This window comes from Danio rerio, chromosome 14, assembly GCF_049306965.1.
Source record: "Danio rerio strain Tuebingen ecotype United States chromosome 14, GRCz12tu, whole genome shotgun sequence".
NCBI classification, from domain to species: Eukaryota; Metazoa; Chordata; class Actinopteri; order Cypriniformes; family Danionidae; genus Danio; species Danio rerio.
Genome location: NC_133189.1, coordinates 21,548,257 through 21,566,537, shown reverse-complemented (window position 1 = coordinate 21,566,537; position 18,281 = coordinate 21,548,257). Strand labels below are relative to the sequence as shown.

Below are 18,281 nucleotides of genomic sequence, written 5' to 3'. Positions count from 1 at the left end.
GTTCCCTCGCAGATGTTTTGCGTTCTCGCAAAACTGTTTTTCCACAAACACTTCCTGTTCACTTCATACATGTCAACCCTCCTGTTTTACCAGGATTCTCCCAACCCTTCCGTTTTTGCTGTGATTCTCCCATATTTCTCTTTCTTTCCATTAAAGCTGTGGGTCGATCATCGCTCTTCATATGCAACCTGTGAATTAGCGAATGCATGTATACGGATGTGCTAGGTATGATAAACTGATCCCAGATCAGCTTCTATACACACCATTTAAAGCGACACCTCTGTTATCAAACAAGTGATGAGCAGCAAATGAATCTCTCATTTTCTTTTATTTCATATCAGAGGTGTCAATTTAAGAATGCACAGATCTATAATGAAAGTATTCCATTACTTAAGTAACTGTTTGTGCTCATTTAAGAGAAAATGAGTTGTGTTTAAAATAAAACACACAGGACGAACATGTTTACATATTGTTAAGTATATTTGTCTGTTTAAACACAGATCTGAATCCTGCACTTTAGCTCCTCTTTAAATGGCATGTACAGAAGTTGATCTGGGATCAGTTTATCATTCCCTGATTCAGAGGTTGCATATGAAGGGCGATGATCAACCCACAGCTTTTAATGGAAAGAAAGTAAATGCAGACATTTTTATATTTGTTTCAGAATGCTTTCAAAAATAAAAATATATGAGAAATATGGGAAAATACTTAACAATAGTATGATAGAGGGATAGAATGGTAAAATACAGGAGGGCTGACAGGTATGAAGTGAACAGGAAGTGTGGATAACGCAAAACATCTTTGTGAGGGAACAAAAACTTAAAAATATATATATATATATATATATATTCCTATCACTGTTTTTTTTTCTACCATCCTTTTTTTTTCTCCCACTCAGTTTTTTTTTCTTCCACCCAATTTTTTTCTTCACCATCACGTCCCTTCCGAGTCTCCGTACTAATGCCTTAAAATGTAACTTAATAAATTTTTTTTAATGACATTTGATTGTAACATTTAACTTTTTCCTAACACTGATTTTGGTTGGTTAAGGTTTTGTGAAGCGTGATTCAGTAATGCTGATTTTACTATATTTATTTACCGGTTATAGAATAGTCTAACCGTGGATTAGCTTGCATGTATGGGCATAGTTTGACGTCTTTACCTAAAACTTTAAACCTTTATAGGCCTATTATAGGCCCATATAAGGATAATAAAATTTGATATAAAGCACTCGTTTGGCAATGAACCATGATCTGTCTGCGTTGATAAATGGTATAAAATCAATAATAGCAAAACTGCATATCATTATTACTATAAAAAAGTATATTACTGCCTTGAGTCAGTAACTTAGGCAGTAATGCAAAGTAATAATTAATGTGAATAAATAGCCTAAATGAAAGGAACAAGAGGGACCAAAATTAGTCATGGGATTAAAATGCCTCCTCAGTTATGATATCCTGGCGCCGGGCCTGCTACCTTCGCAAGTATATTATAAACATACGGGAAGTAGGGCTATGCAATTAATCGAAAATTCGATTTTGATTATGGCTTCAAACGAATATGAAAATCATTAATCGAGATAAAACGATTGTTGCATCATATATCGTCCTCTTTTCAGTTGTACACATTTGTTGCTCTGCAAAGCTCAGTTTCACGTGAATATTACTAAAAGCATGCATTGTAATTTTGCAGCACGGCATGTGCATCATTCATTGATGTACATTCGAATCATTCATGTTTTAAAAGCATGAATGAGACCGCATGGTTTGTGTATGCGGCACACACATATTCGCACACTGTGTGCTCAGAGCAAAGCACACACATCTAAAGTTATCTTAATGTGAGCATTTTAATGGTCAAATAGGTATCAAAACGCGATGTTCAGTGATTATTCATATTAACTCTCATTTAAGTAATAAACAAACTAGTTGAGAATCAAAAGACATGTGAAAGAGAAACCATAAATCAGAACCGTACTGCTCTTAAAGTGAAAGTGCGTGATATTCCTGCTGCCGACTGTTTTTACCATTAATCAAACAACAAAAGAAGACAATCCCTCACTGTTCTTGTCTGAAGGACTTTAGTAGCTATAATCAAAGTTTTTTTTTTTTTACAGTGAAGATGCTTAAAGCACAGTTTGTTTCATATTTTTATTCTATTGTACATATTTCCCTTTCCTTTGCAGGGAGGAAAATAAATGAATACAGTTGAAATCTAAATTATTAGCCCTACTTTCCCCCCCAATTTCTGATTAATGGAAAGAAGATTTTTTTTTAACCCATTTCTAAACATAATAGTTTTAATAACTAATTTTTTATAACTGATTTCATTCATCTTTGTTATGATGACAGCACATATTTTACTAGATATTTTTCAAAATACAAGCATTCAGATTAAAGTACGATTCAAAGGCTTAATTAGGATAATTGGGCAAGTCATTGTATACCAGTAATTTCTTCTGCTGACCATCAAAAACTATTTTGCTTAAGGGAGCTATTAATATTGACCATAAAATAGATTTCAAAATATTTAAACCTGCTTTTATTTTAGCTGAAATAAAACAAATAAGACTTCCTCCAAAGGAAAAAATATTATAGGAAATACTGTGAAAAATTCCTGAATCTGTTAAACATCATTTGGGAAATATTTATAAAAAATAATAATAATAATTTCACAGGAGCCCTAATAATTTTGACTTGAACTGATAATCATTTTGAATAATTGTGATTAAAATAATGACCAAAAAAATCGTGATTATGATTTTTCCCATAATAGAGCAGCCCTAGCGGGAAGCACTGTAATTGATAAAAAAATAAGGTGTGTATTAAGGACATTTCAGTATTTATTAAGTGTTGTTCACAATAAATAATAATCATATTAATAAAAACACTGATTTAAAAAGTATTTTGTGACACCTACATCTATCATTACAAACACAGGTTTGTTTTAAAATAATAACTCTGTACCAAAGCGTTTATTTTAGGCCTGTATAAACTATAAAACATCTCTGCAAATTAATGCAATGCAATATAAAAAACAAAATTCAATATTTTGTCAATATTGCCTTGTCTCTCAGCGCACAGGCACACGCACTGAACTTCAAGTAACAGACAGAAAAAATTATTTAAAATAATGTAGCACACCTTGCAGCTTTCTTTAAAATTATGATAGGCCTGTATATAAAAATAGCGCCAGACCGTTTCTCAGTATTTCGCTGGTAATGTTTTTAAATAAATAATTAGGCCTACTTAAATATTAATTTGCTATTAATGTACAGTAATTGAGACAAAATAACATAATAGTAAAATATAAATATAATAAAAGTAAAATAAGAGTAATAATAAGAAAAAAATAAGATTTTTAATAGGTAAAAATAAGAGTAAAATATAATCAACAAAATGTAAATTAAAACTGTGAATTAATAGGTAAATAAAAAGCTTATTTATTGACCATCTTAGTCTTATCACTTTAAAATAACAAACACTGTTTATCTCTCTACGACGCAATAGTTTTTATTCATAACAATTTGCTTTTGTATGTTATTATTAGCAGTATTAATTATTATATCCATATTTATATTTGTTTTATTAAAAAAAAAGCTTAGATTTGCCCACCTGCAGGTTTTAGACCATATGCGGGCAACATGTTTTTTAGGATATAACTCAGGTTTATGACAACACTTAGTTATTATTGTTCATTTATTCATTTGCTGAAAATTAGAACTGCATTTAGAAATAGTTTTGAAACAAATACTTGCGCTTAACAAACGCAACTAATTATTATTATTAGGCTAACTGATGTCTGTGCGTAATGATTTTCCTATCCACCAAGAGCGAAAGTGAAAGTAGATCATTTATCTCTCATTCTCGCGCGGTAGATGCTCTGTTTAACAGTTTTCTGTTAAAAATAACTGTTAACTGTTTGCTTGTGAAATGCTCAGTTTTTCCACTTAAACTTACTTTACGTCATGTAAATAGCAAATGCGCTTATGGCACGATGCAAGGCTATTAAAGGGAATGGGAGATGAGACTCTGATTGGTTTATTCTCAAAATACACCTATAACTCATTAAGAAAATAAACTCAACCCTTTAGATCATGCTTAAAATTTGCTTAAAATAAAAAAGGCCTAAAATGCACATTATTTTTAAAGTAATTTTAGTTACTTAGTTTCTTCCTGCATTGTTATTGACAGAAATTCTTACCATCACCACCATCACTGTCTGGCTTCCTGGATTTCTGTCAAGATTCACCTGTTATTTCCTGAAGGGAGAAAGTGAGAGAGACATTATTATTCACTTATTTAAATTATTTTATTATTTTAATTATTATTAGTTTATTTTCTTAATAAATTAAAACGTGCACTCATTGACTTCCATGTTATTATTTTTCCTACTATTGGACTTTTCTACTTTACAAGTTTATTTTTTCTGTTAAACGAAAAACAAGGTATTTTGATGGAAGAAGAAAACCTGCAATCATTGACTTCCAAAATAAAAACACCAAAAATATGGAAGTCAATGAGTACAGGTTTTCATCTTCCATCTTCTTTTGTGTTTAACAGAAAAAATAAACCCATAAAGGGTGTGCAAATGATGACACATTTGTCATTTTTGGGTATGAGCCAGTCACAGAGTTGTTTTCTACAGAGGTTTGTTAATTCTTGACAAAAGAATTAACAAACCTCTGTAAAAAACAACTCTGTGTTGGTCAAAGCGACTGGCTCATGGAGGTACTGAAACAGAAAAGCAAAGATAAAGAAAATTCAACATTCGTTTACTTACTTTTAAAGTCAAGCATAACAAACCATGCCCTCATAAACCATGAAGAAACACATGTTATAATAGTCTACTGCTAGCACCATGTAAACCTACACATACTGTGTCCTCATAAACCATGAAGAAACACAGATTGAAGGAAGTGAAGGATGAGCAAATGATGACAAAATTGTCATTTTTGGGTGAACTATCCTTTTAAGGAGTGTCAAAATAGCATTACAAAAGAATTAACAAACCTCTGTAGAAGACAGCTCTGTTTGTGTTTGTCAAAGTGACTGACTTATAGAGGTGCTGAAAGAGAGAAGTAAAGAAAGATGAAGAAAACATGAAATTCACTTACTGAAAGCTTTAAGTCTTGCAAAACCAATCATGTCCTCATAAACCATGAAGAAACACACACGTTATAAAATAACAGTCTACTGGTAACATTGTAAACCTACACATACTGTGTCCTCATGAACCATGAAGAAACACACAGATTTAATAAAACAATAGTCTACTGCTAAGTCACATCCAATAGACATACTTGGTCCTCATAAACCATGAATAAACACACAGGACTGCTAACCTGCATTTAGCAGAAATAGGAAACTGTTACTTTAGCACTTAAAAGGATGGTTCATCCAAAAATGAAAATGTACTTGCTATTAATATACCCCAAAGCATTCCAACCCTTTAAGGGTTTATTTCTTCTGATAAACAACAAAAACAAGATATTTTGATGGAAGAAGAAAACCTGCAATCATTGACTTTCATAATAGAAAACACAAAAAATATGAAAGTCAATGGTTACAGGTTTCCATCTTCTTTTGTGTTTAACAGAAAAATAAACCCATAAAGATTTAAAACAAGTAAAGGGTGAGCAAATGATGACACAATTGTCGTTTTTGGGTGTACTCCTTTACTCTGCCCTCATAAACCATGAAGAAACATGTTATAATAGTCTACTGCTAGCACTATGTAAACCATTGTAAACCTACACATACTGTGTCCTCATATACTATGAAGAAACACAAAGATTTAATAAAACAACAACCTACTGCTAAGTCACATCCAATAGTCATACTTGGTCCTCATAAACCATGACTAAACACACAGGACTGCTAAACTGCATTTAGTAAAAATAGGAAACTGTCATTTTAGCACTTAAAGTGATGGTTCACTCAAAAATGAACATTTACTTACTATGAATTTACCCTCAAGTGTTCCAAACCTTTAAGGGTTTATTACTTCTGATAACAAAAACAAGATATTTTGATGGAAGAAAAAAGAACTGCAATCATTGACTTCCACAATAGAAAAAAACAAGAATATGAAAGTCAATGGTTACAGGTTTCCATTTTTTAAGCGCTTTATTTTGTCTGTAACAGAATAATTAAACCTATAAAGGTTTGGAACAAGTAAAGGGTGAGCAAATTATGACAAAATTGTACTGTTTGGGTGAACTATGCCTTTAAGGAGTGTCAAAATAGCATTACAAAAGAATTAACAAACCTCTGTAGAAGACAACTCTGTTTGTGTTTGACAAGTGACTGGCTTATGGAGGTGCTGAAGGAGAGAAGTAAAGAAAGATGAAGAAAACATGACATTCGCTTACTGAAAGCTTTAAGTCTTGCAAAACCAATCATGTCCTCATAAACCATGAAGAAACACACACGTTATAAAACAACAGTCTACTGCTAACATTGTAAACCTACACATACTGTGTCCTCATAAACCATAAAGAAACACACAGATTTAATAAAACAATAGTCTACTGCTAAGTCTCATCCAATAGACATACTTGGTCCTCGTAAACCATGACTAAACACACAGGACTGCTACATTGTATTTAGCTAAAATAGGAAACTGTAATTTTAGCATTTAAAGGGATGATTCATCCAAAAATGAACATTTACTCACTATTAATTTACCCTCAAGTGTTCCAAACCTTTATGGGTTTATTTCTTCTGTTAAACACAAAAGATACTTTGAAAACCGATGAAAACCTGTAACCATTGACTTTCATATTATTTGTTTTTTCTATTATGGAAGTCAATGGTTACAGGTTTACATCTTTTTTTTTTAAGTATTTTCTTTTGTCTTTAACAGAAGAATGAAACCCATAAGGTTTAAAACAAGTAAAGGATGAGCAAATTATGACACAATTACCATTTTTGGGTGTACTATCCCTTTAACGAGTGTCAAAAAAGCTTGACAAAAGAATTAACAAACCTCTGTAGAAGACAGCTCTGTTTGTGTTTGTCAAAGTGACGAGCTCATTGGGATACTGAAAGAAAAAAGCACAGAAAGTTTAAGAAGACATGTCATTGGCTTAATGAAAGCTTTAAGTCTCGCAAAACTAATCATGTCCTCATAAACCATGACAAAACACACAAGACTGCTACACTGCATTTAGTAGAAATAAGAAACTGTCCTTTTAGCACTTAAAGGGGTTGTTCACCCAAAAATTAACATTTACTTACTATGAATTTACCCTTGAGTGTTCCAAACTTTTATGTGTTTATTTCTTCTGATAAACAACAAAAACAAGATATTTTGATGGAAGAAGAAAATCTGCAATCATTGACTTCCACAATAGAAAACACAAATAATATGAAAGTCAATGGTTACAGGTTTCCATCTTTTTTTAAGTATTTCATTTTGTCTTTAACAAAATAATTAAACCTATAAACGTTTGGAACAAGTAAAGGGTGAGCAAATTATGACACAATTGTCATTTTTGGGTGCACTATCCCTTTAAGGAGTGTCAAAATAGCTTGACAAAAGAATTAACAAACCTCTTTAGAAGACAACTCTGTGTTTGTCGAAGCATTTAGCTCATTGGGGTACTAAAAGAGAGAAGCAAAGATAAAGAAAATTTTACATTGGTTTACTAACTGTTTTAATTTTTTGCATTACAAACTATGCCCTCATAAACCATGAAGAAACACACAGATTTAATAAAACAATAGTCTACTGCTAAGTCACATCCAATAGACATACTTGGTCCTCATAAACCATGAATAAACACACAGGACTGCTACACTGCATTTAGCAGAAATAGGAAACTGTTATTTTAGCACTTAAAAGGATGGTTCATCCAAAAATGAAAATGTACTTACTATTAATATACCCCAAAGCATTCCAACTTTTTATGGGTTTATTTCTTCTGATAAACAACAAAACAAGGTATTTTGATTGGAAGAAGAAAACCTGCAATCATTGACTTCCATAAAAGAAAACACAAACAAATATGGAAGTCAATGGTTACAGGTTTCCACCTTTTTTCAAAGTATCTTCTTTTGTGTTTAACAGAAAAATAAACCCATAAAGATTTAAAACAACTAAAGGGTGAGCAAATGATGACACAATTGTACTTTTGGGTGAACTATCCCTTTACTCTGCCCTCATAAACCATGAAGAAACATGTTATAATAGTCTACTGCTAGCACTATGTAAACCACTGTAAACCTACACATACTGTGTCCTCATATACCATGAAGAAACACACAGATTTAATAAAACAACAACCTACTGCTAAGTCACATCCAATAGACATACTTAGTTCTCATAAACCATGACTAAACACACAGGACTGCTAACCTGCATTTAGTAAAAATAGGAAACTGTCATTTTAAAGTCTTAAAGTGATGGTTCACCCAAAAATTAACATTTACTTACTATTAATTTACCCTCAAGTGTTCCAAACTTTTATGGGTTTATTTCTTCTGTTAAACACGAAAGATACTTTGAAAACTGATGAAAACCTGTAACCATTGACTTTCATATTATTGGTATTTTCTATTATGGAAATCTATGGTTACAGGTTTCCATCTTTTTTTTAAAAAGTATTTTCTTTTGTCTTTAACAGAAGAATTAAACCCATAAGGTTTAAAACAAGTAAAGGATGAGCAAATGATGAAACAATTGTCATTTTCGGGTAAACTATCCCTTTAACGACTGTCAAAATAGCTTGACAAAAAATTAACAAACCTCTGTAGAAGACAGCTCTGTTTGTGTTTGTCAAAGTGACGAGCTCATTGAGATACTGAAAGAAAGAAGCACAGAAAGATTAAGAAGACATGTCATTGGCTTAATGAAAGCTTTATGTCTCGCAAACCAATCATGTCCTTATAAACCATGAAGAAACACACAGATTTAATAAAACAATAGCCTGTTGCTAACTCACATCCAATAGACATACTTGGTCCTCATAAACCCTGACTAAACACACAGGACTGCTAAATTGCATTTAGTAAAAATAGGAAACTGTCATTTTAACACTCAGAGAGATTGATCACCCAAAAATGAACATTTACTCACTATTAATTTACCCTCAAGTGTTCCAAACCTACAAACAAACTAGATATTTTGACAGAAGAAGAAAACCTGCAATCAATGACTTCCATAATAGAAATCAAAAATAATATGAAAGTCAATGGTTAGAGGTATCCATCTTTTTTCAAAGTATCTTATTTGTTTTGTCAAACAGAAAAAAAGAAACCCATAAAGGTTTGGAACACTTGAGGGTAAATTAATGGTGAGTAAATGTTAATTTTTGGGTGAATCATCCCTTTAAGTGCTAAAATTACAGTTTCCTATTTCTGCTAAATGCAGTGTAGCAGTCCTGTGTGTTTAGTCATGGTTTATGAGGACCAAGTATGACTATTGGATGTGACTTAGCAGTACAATGTTTTTTTTTATTAAATCTGTGTTTCTTCATGGTTTATGAGGACACAGTATGTGTAGTTTTACAATGTTAACAGAAGACTGTTGTTTTATAATGTGTGCTTCTTCATGGTTTATGAGGACATGATTGGTTTAAAGTACCAAAATAGCTTGACAAAACAATTACAAAAACCTCTGTAGAAGACAAGTCTTTGTGTTTGTCAAAGTGACAGGCTCATATAGGTACTAAAAGCGAGAAGCAAAGAAAGATGAAGAAAACTACTGAAAGCTTTAAGGCTCGCATAACCAATCATGTCCTCATAAACCCTGAAGAAATACACAGATTTAATAAAACAATAGTCTACTGCTAAGTCACATCTAATAGACATACTTGGTCCTTATAAACCATGACTAAACACGCAGGACTGCTAAACTGCATTTAGCAGTGATAGGAAACTGTTATTTTAGCACTTAAAGGGATAGTTCATCCAAAAATTAACATTTACTCTATTAATTTACCCTCAAGTGTTCCAAACCTTTATGGGTTTATTTCTTCTATTAAACACAAAAGATACTTTAAAAACCAATGAATATTGACTTTCATATTATTTGTGTTTTCTACTATGGAAGTCTATGGTTACAGGTTTACATCTTTTTTTTAAAGTACTTTCTTTTGTCTTTAACAGAAGAAATAACCCAAAATGGTTTGAAACAAGTAAAATGTAAGCAAATAATGACACATTTGTACCGTTTGGGTGAACTATCCATTTAGGGAGTGTCAAAATAGCATTACAAAAGAATTAACAAACCTCTGTAGAAGACAACTCTGTTTGTGTTTGTCAAAGTGACGGACTCATGAAGGTACTGAAAGAGAGAAGCAAAGATAAAGAAAATTTACCATTCGTTTACTTACTGTTTTAAGTTTTGCACAACAAACCATGCCCTCATAAACCATGAAGAAACACACGTTATAATAGTCTACTGCTAGCACCATGTAAAACTACACATACTGTGTCCTCATAAACCATGAAGAAACACGCAGTTTCCATAAAACAACATCCTACTGCTAAGTCACATTAAATAGACATACTGTGTCTTCATAAACCATGACTAAACACACAGGACCGCTACATTGCATTTAGCTGAAAAAGGAAACTGTAATTTTAGCATTTAAAGGGATGGTTCACTCAAAAATGAACATTTACTCACTATGAATTTACCCTCAAGTGTTCCAAACTTTTATGTGCTTATTTCTTCTGATAAACAACAAAAACAAGATATTATGATGGAAGAAGAAAACCTGCAATCAATAGCCCCTTTCACACATACAGACCTTTCCGGAAAATTGCCGGCAATTTTCCGGAAAGGTTGTATGTGTGAACAGGTCCTTTTTGAAAATACCGGTAAATTCGTTCTGGCTATTTTCCGGAAAGAGAAGTTGTAACATTACCGGCAATGTGCCGGAATGCTGCGCTGTGTGAATGCAAAAGGAAGATTCCCGTAATAAGCGCGTGCACGTCTAGAACGTGCTGACGTGAGACGTCTGCTTTAGCCAATCACAACAGTCAGACGCATTTACGTCCGCGCGGTTTGTGAGGATAAAAGCCTTTGAATATTTTTCCAGACACATTTAGCTGCTAGAAGTTAGTCAGATCACGTTTATATGTTCTTCTTAATGATAACTGTGTAAATAATCATCGATGAGATGCTTATGATAAGCCGTTGTTTGTTTACCTTCAAGCTTTGCACATGCACATATTATGAACATCTCGACATGCGAAAGTGATCCTGCGAAAGTTGTTCACAATATTGATCATCCACAGAGTTTGTAATTTAGTCAAATGTTTACAAATACAAGCGCAGCCGTTTAAAGCTCATTTGTGGTGAATGTTGTCAGAATTTACCGGTATTTTGGAATGGATGTGTGAATGCTCTTTTCCGGAAAATTTCCGTAACGTCCTCGCCTGTGTGAACAGCGCTTTTTTGAATATACCGGTAAAGTCTTTCCGGAAATTTTCCAGATATTTACCGGTATCACTGTGTGAAAGGGGCTAATGACTTCCATAATAGAAAACACAAATAATATGGAAGTCAATGGTTACAAGTTTCCATCTTTTTTCAAAGTATCTTCTTTTGTGTTCAACAGAAAAAATAAACCCATAAAGATTTAAAACAAGTAAAGGGTGAGCAAATGATGACACAATTGTACTGTTTGGGTGAACTATCCCTTTAAGGAGTGTCAAAATAGCATTACAAAAGAATTAACTAACCTCTGTAGAAGACAGCTTTGTTTGTGTTTGACAAAGTGACTGGGTCATGGAGGTACTGAAAGAGAGAAGCAAAGAAAGATGAAGAAAACATGACATTCACTTACTGAAAGCTTCAAGTCTTCCATAACCAATCATGTCCTCATAAACCATGACTAAACACACAGGACTGCTACGTTGAATGTAGTAGAAATATGAAACTGTCATTTTAGCACTTAAAGGGATGATTCACACAAAAATTTATATTTACTCACTATTAATTTACCCTCAAGTGTTCCAAACCTTTAAGGGTTTATTACTTCTGTTAAACAACAAAAACAAGATATTTTGATGGAAGAAGAAAACCTGCAATCATTGACTTCCACAACAGAAAACACAAATAATATGGAAGTCTATGGTTACAGGTTTCCATATTTTTTCTAAGTATCTTCTTTTGTCTTTAACAGAAGAAATATCCCAATAATGGTTTGAGACAAGTAAAGGGGGATCAAATAATGAGACAATTGCACTTTTTGGATGAACTATCCCTTTAAGGAGTGTCAAATTAGCATGACAAAATAATTAACAAACCTCTGTAGAAGACAGCTCTGTTTGTGTTGGTTAAAGCCACAGGCTCATGGAGGCGCTGAAAGAGAGAAGCAAAGAAAGATGAAGAAAACATTAAAAGCTTTAAGTCTCGCATAACAAACCATGTCCTCATAAACCATGAATAAACAGATTTAACAAAACAATAGCCTACTGCTAAGTCACATTCAGTAGACATACTTGGTCCTCATAAACCATGAGCAAACACACAGATATTAAAACAATAGCCTATTGATAGGTCAGCAAACTTGACATTGTTTCTCTTGATATCTCAATATTGTAAGCTATAAAAAAAAGCTTTAAATATTAGTAATATTTGTTATTTCTCAAATGTGGTAAAAAACAATATTATTATAATATGTAGGCCTAGTAATGGTTAAAATGCTCAATTTTGCATAGATCTGGCATGTTAAACTTTAAATTGGTCTTTTATGCACAGGACAGAGATGACATCAGAATACAAATTCAAAATTCTGAAGATGAGTGTTAGATGTATGCTTGCACTCTCTTATGGTCCACATGCAAATAGATCATTTTCACTGGTATAACCAGGCATTTGTCATCATCAGATTTCAACTTGCATTATTTTCATCATTTAACAACAGTAGTTTATACTGCAACTGTGTAAACGTTTAATCTTACACATAATACTCACCGTGTGAATAGAGGCTAATCTAAAGAAAAAACTTTGAATTGTTATATTGCGATTCTCAATATAATAATGTATCGCTACACCCATATTAAATGTATTATTATATAAAAATAACTGCACAGATACAGGAACAATAAGAAAATATCTCTTCAGATCAACATTTAAAAGACAATTATATAGACAAACCTCTTTGAAGCTCACTCTGTTCAGAATTCAAAGATAATGGCTCATGAAGAGACTGAAAAACATAATCAAAAGACAGAAAATAAAGCTAAAACAACTCAATTGTGTGCTAAACAGACATTATTAAACATTATATTTAATACTACATACGGTTCAAAATATGCCAATTTTTAAAATAAAATCCAATATACCCTACCTTTGCTTTTTCATGTTTGTTACAGGAGAGAAGGTCAACTCCTCCACATGACACACTCTAAAATTACAATTGTATGTTGTGATATCGTGCAGAACAATGTTTTAAAATTAAACACAAGGTACTTTTTTTATACAAGATTAAAACTGTAACTCTGCCAAATAAAAACAGTTCTGTCAACACATGAACACTGACTCCACAGAGTATGCATCACAAACTCTTCTGGACAAACAGTGAAAACTGATACAGAAGAAACTAAATCATTGAAAAAATTCATTATGTTGGTTTAATAGTGCACAAAAAGTACACTGTACAGGAAACTGGCCCAAAACAATTATCTAATACTTTACTATTTGATAGTGTCAGGCCCGGATTAAGAACTCAAGAGGTCTGTATTAAAAAAAATAAGAATAGAATACATTTTTTTCAAAACAAATCTATAATATATTGCCCACATTTTTTAAATAAATTATATATATATATAGTCTACAAAGATTTAACTTATTTTTTAAGAAAATGAAAATTTTCTTATGAAAATGAAAATTGATGGTATAAGTACACTTGTTCAAGTTAACTGAAGCAGTACTAAAATATATATTTTAAAAGGTATTTATTACTATTCTCCACTGTGCTTTGCGAGAGCGCTTACTGAACAGCACGTTCGTTGACATAAGACTGCCCAGGCACGAATGCAATGTGAGTGCAGGCCGTAGGGGGAGACGGAAGGGGGGAAAAGCATGCTTCAGCCTGGTTCATGGCAACTGTACAGTGCGAGTACGCCCTCAGACACACGATGAATCCATTCTGCACTGCCATTAGCATCCTCCACCTGGTTAATGCTAGCTTGCACATAACATTACCATAACGTCTTCTATACTCTCATTCTCCTCATCATGGGTCTGTTTGAAGGAGTGAATACATGAAACATGCCTCAATAAAGATGCACCCTCTCCTCTTTTTCTCTTGTGATTGCCAAATCCACTTGTTCACTCATTTTGATCTACGGCAAATACTACACTACAGTCCGCTCAATTCAGTGCAGGTTATTTCAAAACTTACAAGCACTTCACCAATTAAAGCATGCTGTTTAGTTAAAAAAAGTAAAGAAGGAAAGGAAAAAATCTGCATGCTTTTTATACATGGTGACATTTTCTGACAATTTAAATACAATGATAATAATAATATATGATAGGGGTGTAACGATTTATCGTTGTACGATTTATTGCGATGCAAAAATGTCTCGATATGCATCGTGGCGTTATGACGATATGATTACGATATGACGTCCGTTTTCTCTTATTAGTTGAGCTGTTTGCACGTGAGCTACGTTCCACCTGCTGTCGCACGTGAGTTCAGATTGCAGCAGCAGTAATGTTAGCAAACCAAGATGAGTGGAGTTGAAATAGAGGATGGCCCATCCTCTCAAAATCAGACGTCTGGCAACATTTCGGTTGTACAGTAATTGCTTTAGACTCGTCCGCTTTTTGACACGCATACTGGGTCACACATCCTAAGTTTTAAAGTCTTCACAGTGATTTACATACTTTGCACAGCGACAGGGATACCTCCTAATGGTGTTGAAAGAGTCACATACTGTATTTATAAGGTACAATTCACCCTAAAATATCATTCTGTCTTCATATGATGTATTGGCGGCCGCAAAATCACACATGACATGAGCTGACCGTGAGCTGTTACTACAAAGGGCGGACTATGATAGACGCGTGCGTATGGCAAGCCGTTTTAACATTTAAACCTTTGATCTGACTATCCATAAATATATTTAGAGATATCTCTAATTATATTTTGACTAGTCATAATTATAATTCGACTAGTCAAAATATAATTAGAGATATCTCTAAATGAATTTAATTAAATATGAATTACATATATTTATGGATAGTCAGAACAAAGGTTTAAATGCTAAAACGGCTTGCCATACGCGCGCGTCTGCTTCAGTGAACAGAACCTGCAGGTTGTGACTAATAAAGTAGTAAACAACATTCAGTTTGTGGAACAGAGTGATCTTTCAGGAGCAGCGTGGGAAGTTTGAACAGCACTTAGCAGTGTAAATGAAACCGAAAACGTACACATTATTTAAACAATCATATCGATTTTAGAGTTATGATTACGACGAGCTAACCCTTTAAAGCTAAATTTGAGTACAGAGGTACACAAAAATGCACGTCAACATGATACACTTGATAGCCTCTCAGACAGATACACATAAGTTCAGGATTATCTTATAGAACTGCTGATTACCTGGAAATGTAGATTTTTTTTTGCACACACAAAAAACGCAAGTGACCAAGCAAAGCCTTAAGCTCTCACTGTTAAATTAAATTGAATAGAAAGCTTATTTTTTTGCACCTTTACTTAAATTGTTCCTTAATTTTGTCTCTGTCATTTCAATAATATTTTTTAAGAAGTTTTTAAATTGTTTTATTTTCCAGAGACAGGCCTGTTTAATATATTTTCTAAAAGAAGGTTCAGTTTAACAAGTTGAAACAAAAGAAATACATAAAAAATAGTTTACTTGGTAAAATTTGCATTTCAGTTAAATTTTCAATTTTTATTCCAAATATCGTGATACATATCGAATCGTGAACACTATATCGTGATACACATCGTATCGTGAGCTGAGTGTATCGTTACACCCCTAATATATGATATTGACTATTTGCTAAGAGGAAATGCCTAGTTTCTAAAAAAAATGTTTTTAAAGAGAGGGAGGCAACCTTTATTAAGACATGTGCAACCTATTAAATGCTCTTCAACAGAGCCATGAGGTAGGAGAATATGGGTGAAGTAGCGCTAGTTGTGGCAAATGATAATCGACAGGCTAACCAGGGTTTGGGAAAGGGCGACTAATAGTGGTGTAACGGATCCAAAATCTGCAGTTCGGATCACTCTACGTTTTTTGAGTTATGGATCGGACCATTTTTTGGATCAGCAAAAAAGGGAGGAGACAATTTGCTTTCCATTTATACAAAAATGTTACTGCATAAAACATTGCTTTTAACAAACAGAAAATAGAACCTGTAATTTTAATAAAAAATAAAAATCAGGAAATAACCAGCTAAAAGTATTCAATATGAAATATGATCTTTGCTACTGTTGCTGATAATGCAAAATATATAGAAATCTTGCACAACATATATTTATCTTCAATTAATGATTCAACAATTCACACATAAAACTTCATGTTTCATTATACTGTAGGTGTATTATATTTGAAAACCTATTCAATTACATAGTTTTGATGTTTGTTTGTCGCCATCTGTTGGTTACACAATGTAGTTGCTTTCACCAGCATCTTGTTTCATTAAACAGTGATTTTATTCTTACCATAATGAATGCATTAATGCAGGCTAAACAAACAGTGACAAAAAAACACCTTAATAGCCAAAAGCATTTATGTAGGTCCCACAACGTCATCATTATATTTTACAGGGAAGCCAAAATGCTTTCATTCATGCAATTTGAATGACACGGGAGGCGATCTCTCTGCGATTGTTATAAATGTTGGATTAACCTACAAGTTCAAAAAAAGTTATTAATCTACGGGTCACGCGCATTCCGAACCGTGGGTTGTGATCCGTATCGATCACGGATCAACAGTGATCCGTTACACCCCTAGTGACTAACGTCACAAATAAATAAATACAAATGAATTCTATTAAGATGTTGCTAACATTTGAAAATAACTTTATTATATATTTAAAATACCTATTTAGAGAAATAAGATAAACATCATCAAAACACACGAGGCACTTGTGACTTTATTTAACATTTGCATTATTTTAATTTTTTTTTAAATGTTTCCTAAAAATAAATGTATTTCCCATCTGATATCCAATGGGGAGAAAAAAAATAAGAATAAGTTCAGCAGACGGTATATTAGAACTCGAGTTGATGATCAATCGCGTCAAAACATGTTGCTGTGCATTACAAGCTACACCACTGGCGCTATTTAGTTATGTTGTCTCTGTCGGTCAGACATCACTTGTCTGACAAAATTTGTGTAAATGGCTTATTCCATCAATGTGTGTTATTAACCATTGGTTAATCAGGCCCTGGATAGTGTACAATCTTTAATAGTTTTAACTTTTCACTAATATGGAAATCATTAATATTAGCATTTTTTAGACTCTTAAATTAAACATTAACATTTTAAAGTGTGGTTTTCAATTAGGACATTTCTTTTTATTATTATTATTATTTAAATGTTATTTGTTAACATTTATAATGTCTTGTCATCAAATCATCGTTCATGACTTAATTTTTTTGTGTTAAATTAAACTCCTTTTTGCATCTTAACATTTTATACACTATGCTTATAATGAAACAATAACTGGGGACTACCTGCAGTAAGAAAAAACATGTACAAAACTTTGGTACCTTTGATGTCACTGTAAGAGGCTAAATTATCAGATGCATTTGTTTATAATACAAAACATGCTTTTTCACCCAAGAAGGTCCATACTGACTACAAAGGCAGATACTGATAAGATCAGGGCCTGTTGTGTGGACTTTGGGGGTTTTATGGTGTGGTCACATGTTGATTGGTCAGTTTGAATGTCTCAGCATTGGTGGTCACATGGTCAAGAAAGATACAAAATAGGTGGTAAACTCTGGCTCTGTCTCTTTTTCCTGCCTCTCTTTTCCTGGCCTGGTTCTCTCCTGCTCTGCTCCTCTCCTCCTCTGGAGTCTATCTTCTCTGACTCTACTGCTATTAGGCTTTTGGGCCTGCTCTCTTTGTCTCTCTCTCCCTCCCTCTGTGTCTCTCCTTCTACCTCTGGTAACTTTAATTTTACATTTTAGCCGGGTACAATTTATACCATATGTTTTATCATTTCATATTTGATCATTTTATACAGTATTTTGTTATTAATTCAGTTGTAACCATAGAGATTTATTGTCATTAAATCATTTCATTTTCAAGTATATGTGAATTACTTTTGATTTAACATCA

General features: G+C 33.0%; 1 long non-coding RNA gene across 3 annotated transcripts in view; it reads right to left on the bottom strand.

Annotated features, from left to right (window-relative positions):
• Window positions 1-17,721, bottom strand: part of LOC141377633 (uncharacterized) — a 29,593-nt gene extending 11,872 nt beyond the window's left edge. Inside the window, exons 1-12 of one of the 3 annotated variants that reach the window (XR_012390072.1) lie at window positions 17,708-17,721; window positions 13,310-13,366; window positions 13,117-13,168; window positions 12,264-12,318; window positions 11,697-11,751; window positions 10,236-10,290; window positions 8,752-8,806; window positions 7,557-7,607; window positions 6,991-7,045; window positions 6,271-6,324; window positions 5,013-5,067; window positions 4,204-4,261 (exon numbers count right to left, since the gene is read on the bottom strand). This is a non-coding gene — a long non-coding RNA (uncharacterized lncRNA). Of the gene's footprint in view, window positions 1-4,203; window positions 4,262-5,012; window positions 5,068-6,270; window positions 6,325-6,990; window positions 7,046-7,556; window positions 7,608-8,751; window positions 8,807-9,619; window positions 9,673-10,235; window positions 10,291-11,696; window positions 11,754-12,263; window positions 12,319-13,116; window positions 13,169-13,309; window positions 13,367-17,707 lie in introns of those variants that run through there. The other 2 variants (XR_012390074.1, XR_012390073.1) reach the window with 2 other exon arrangements.
• Between the last annotated feature and the right edge of the window lie 560 nt (window positions 17,722-18,281).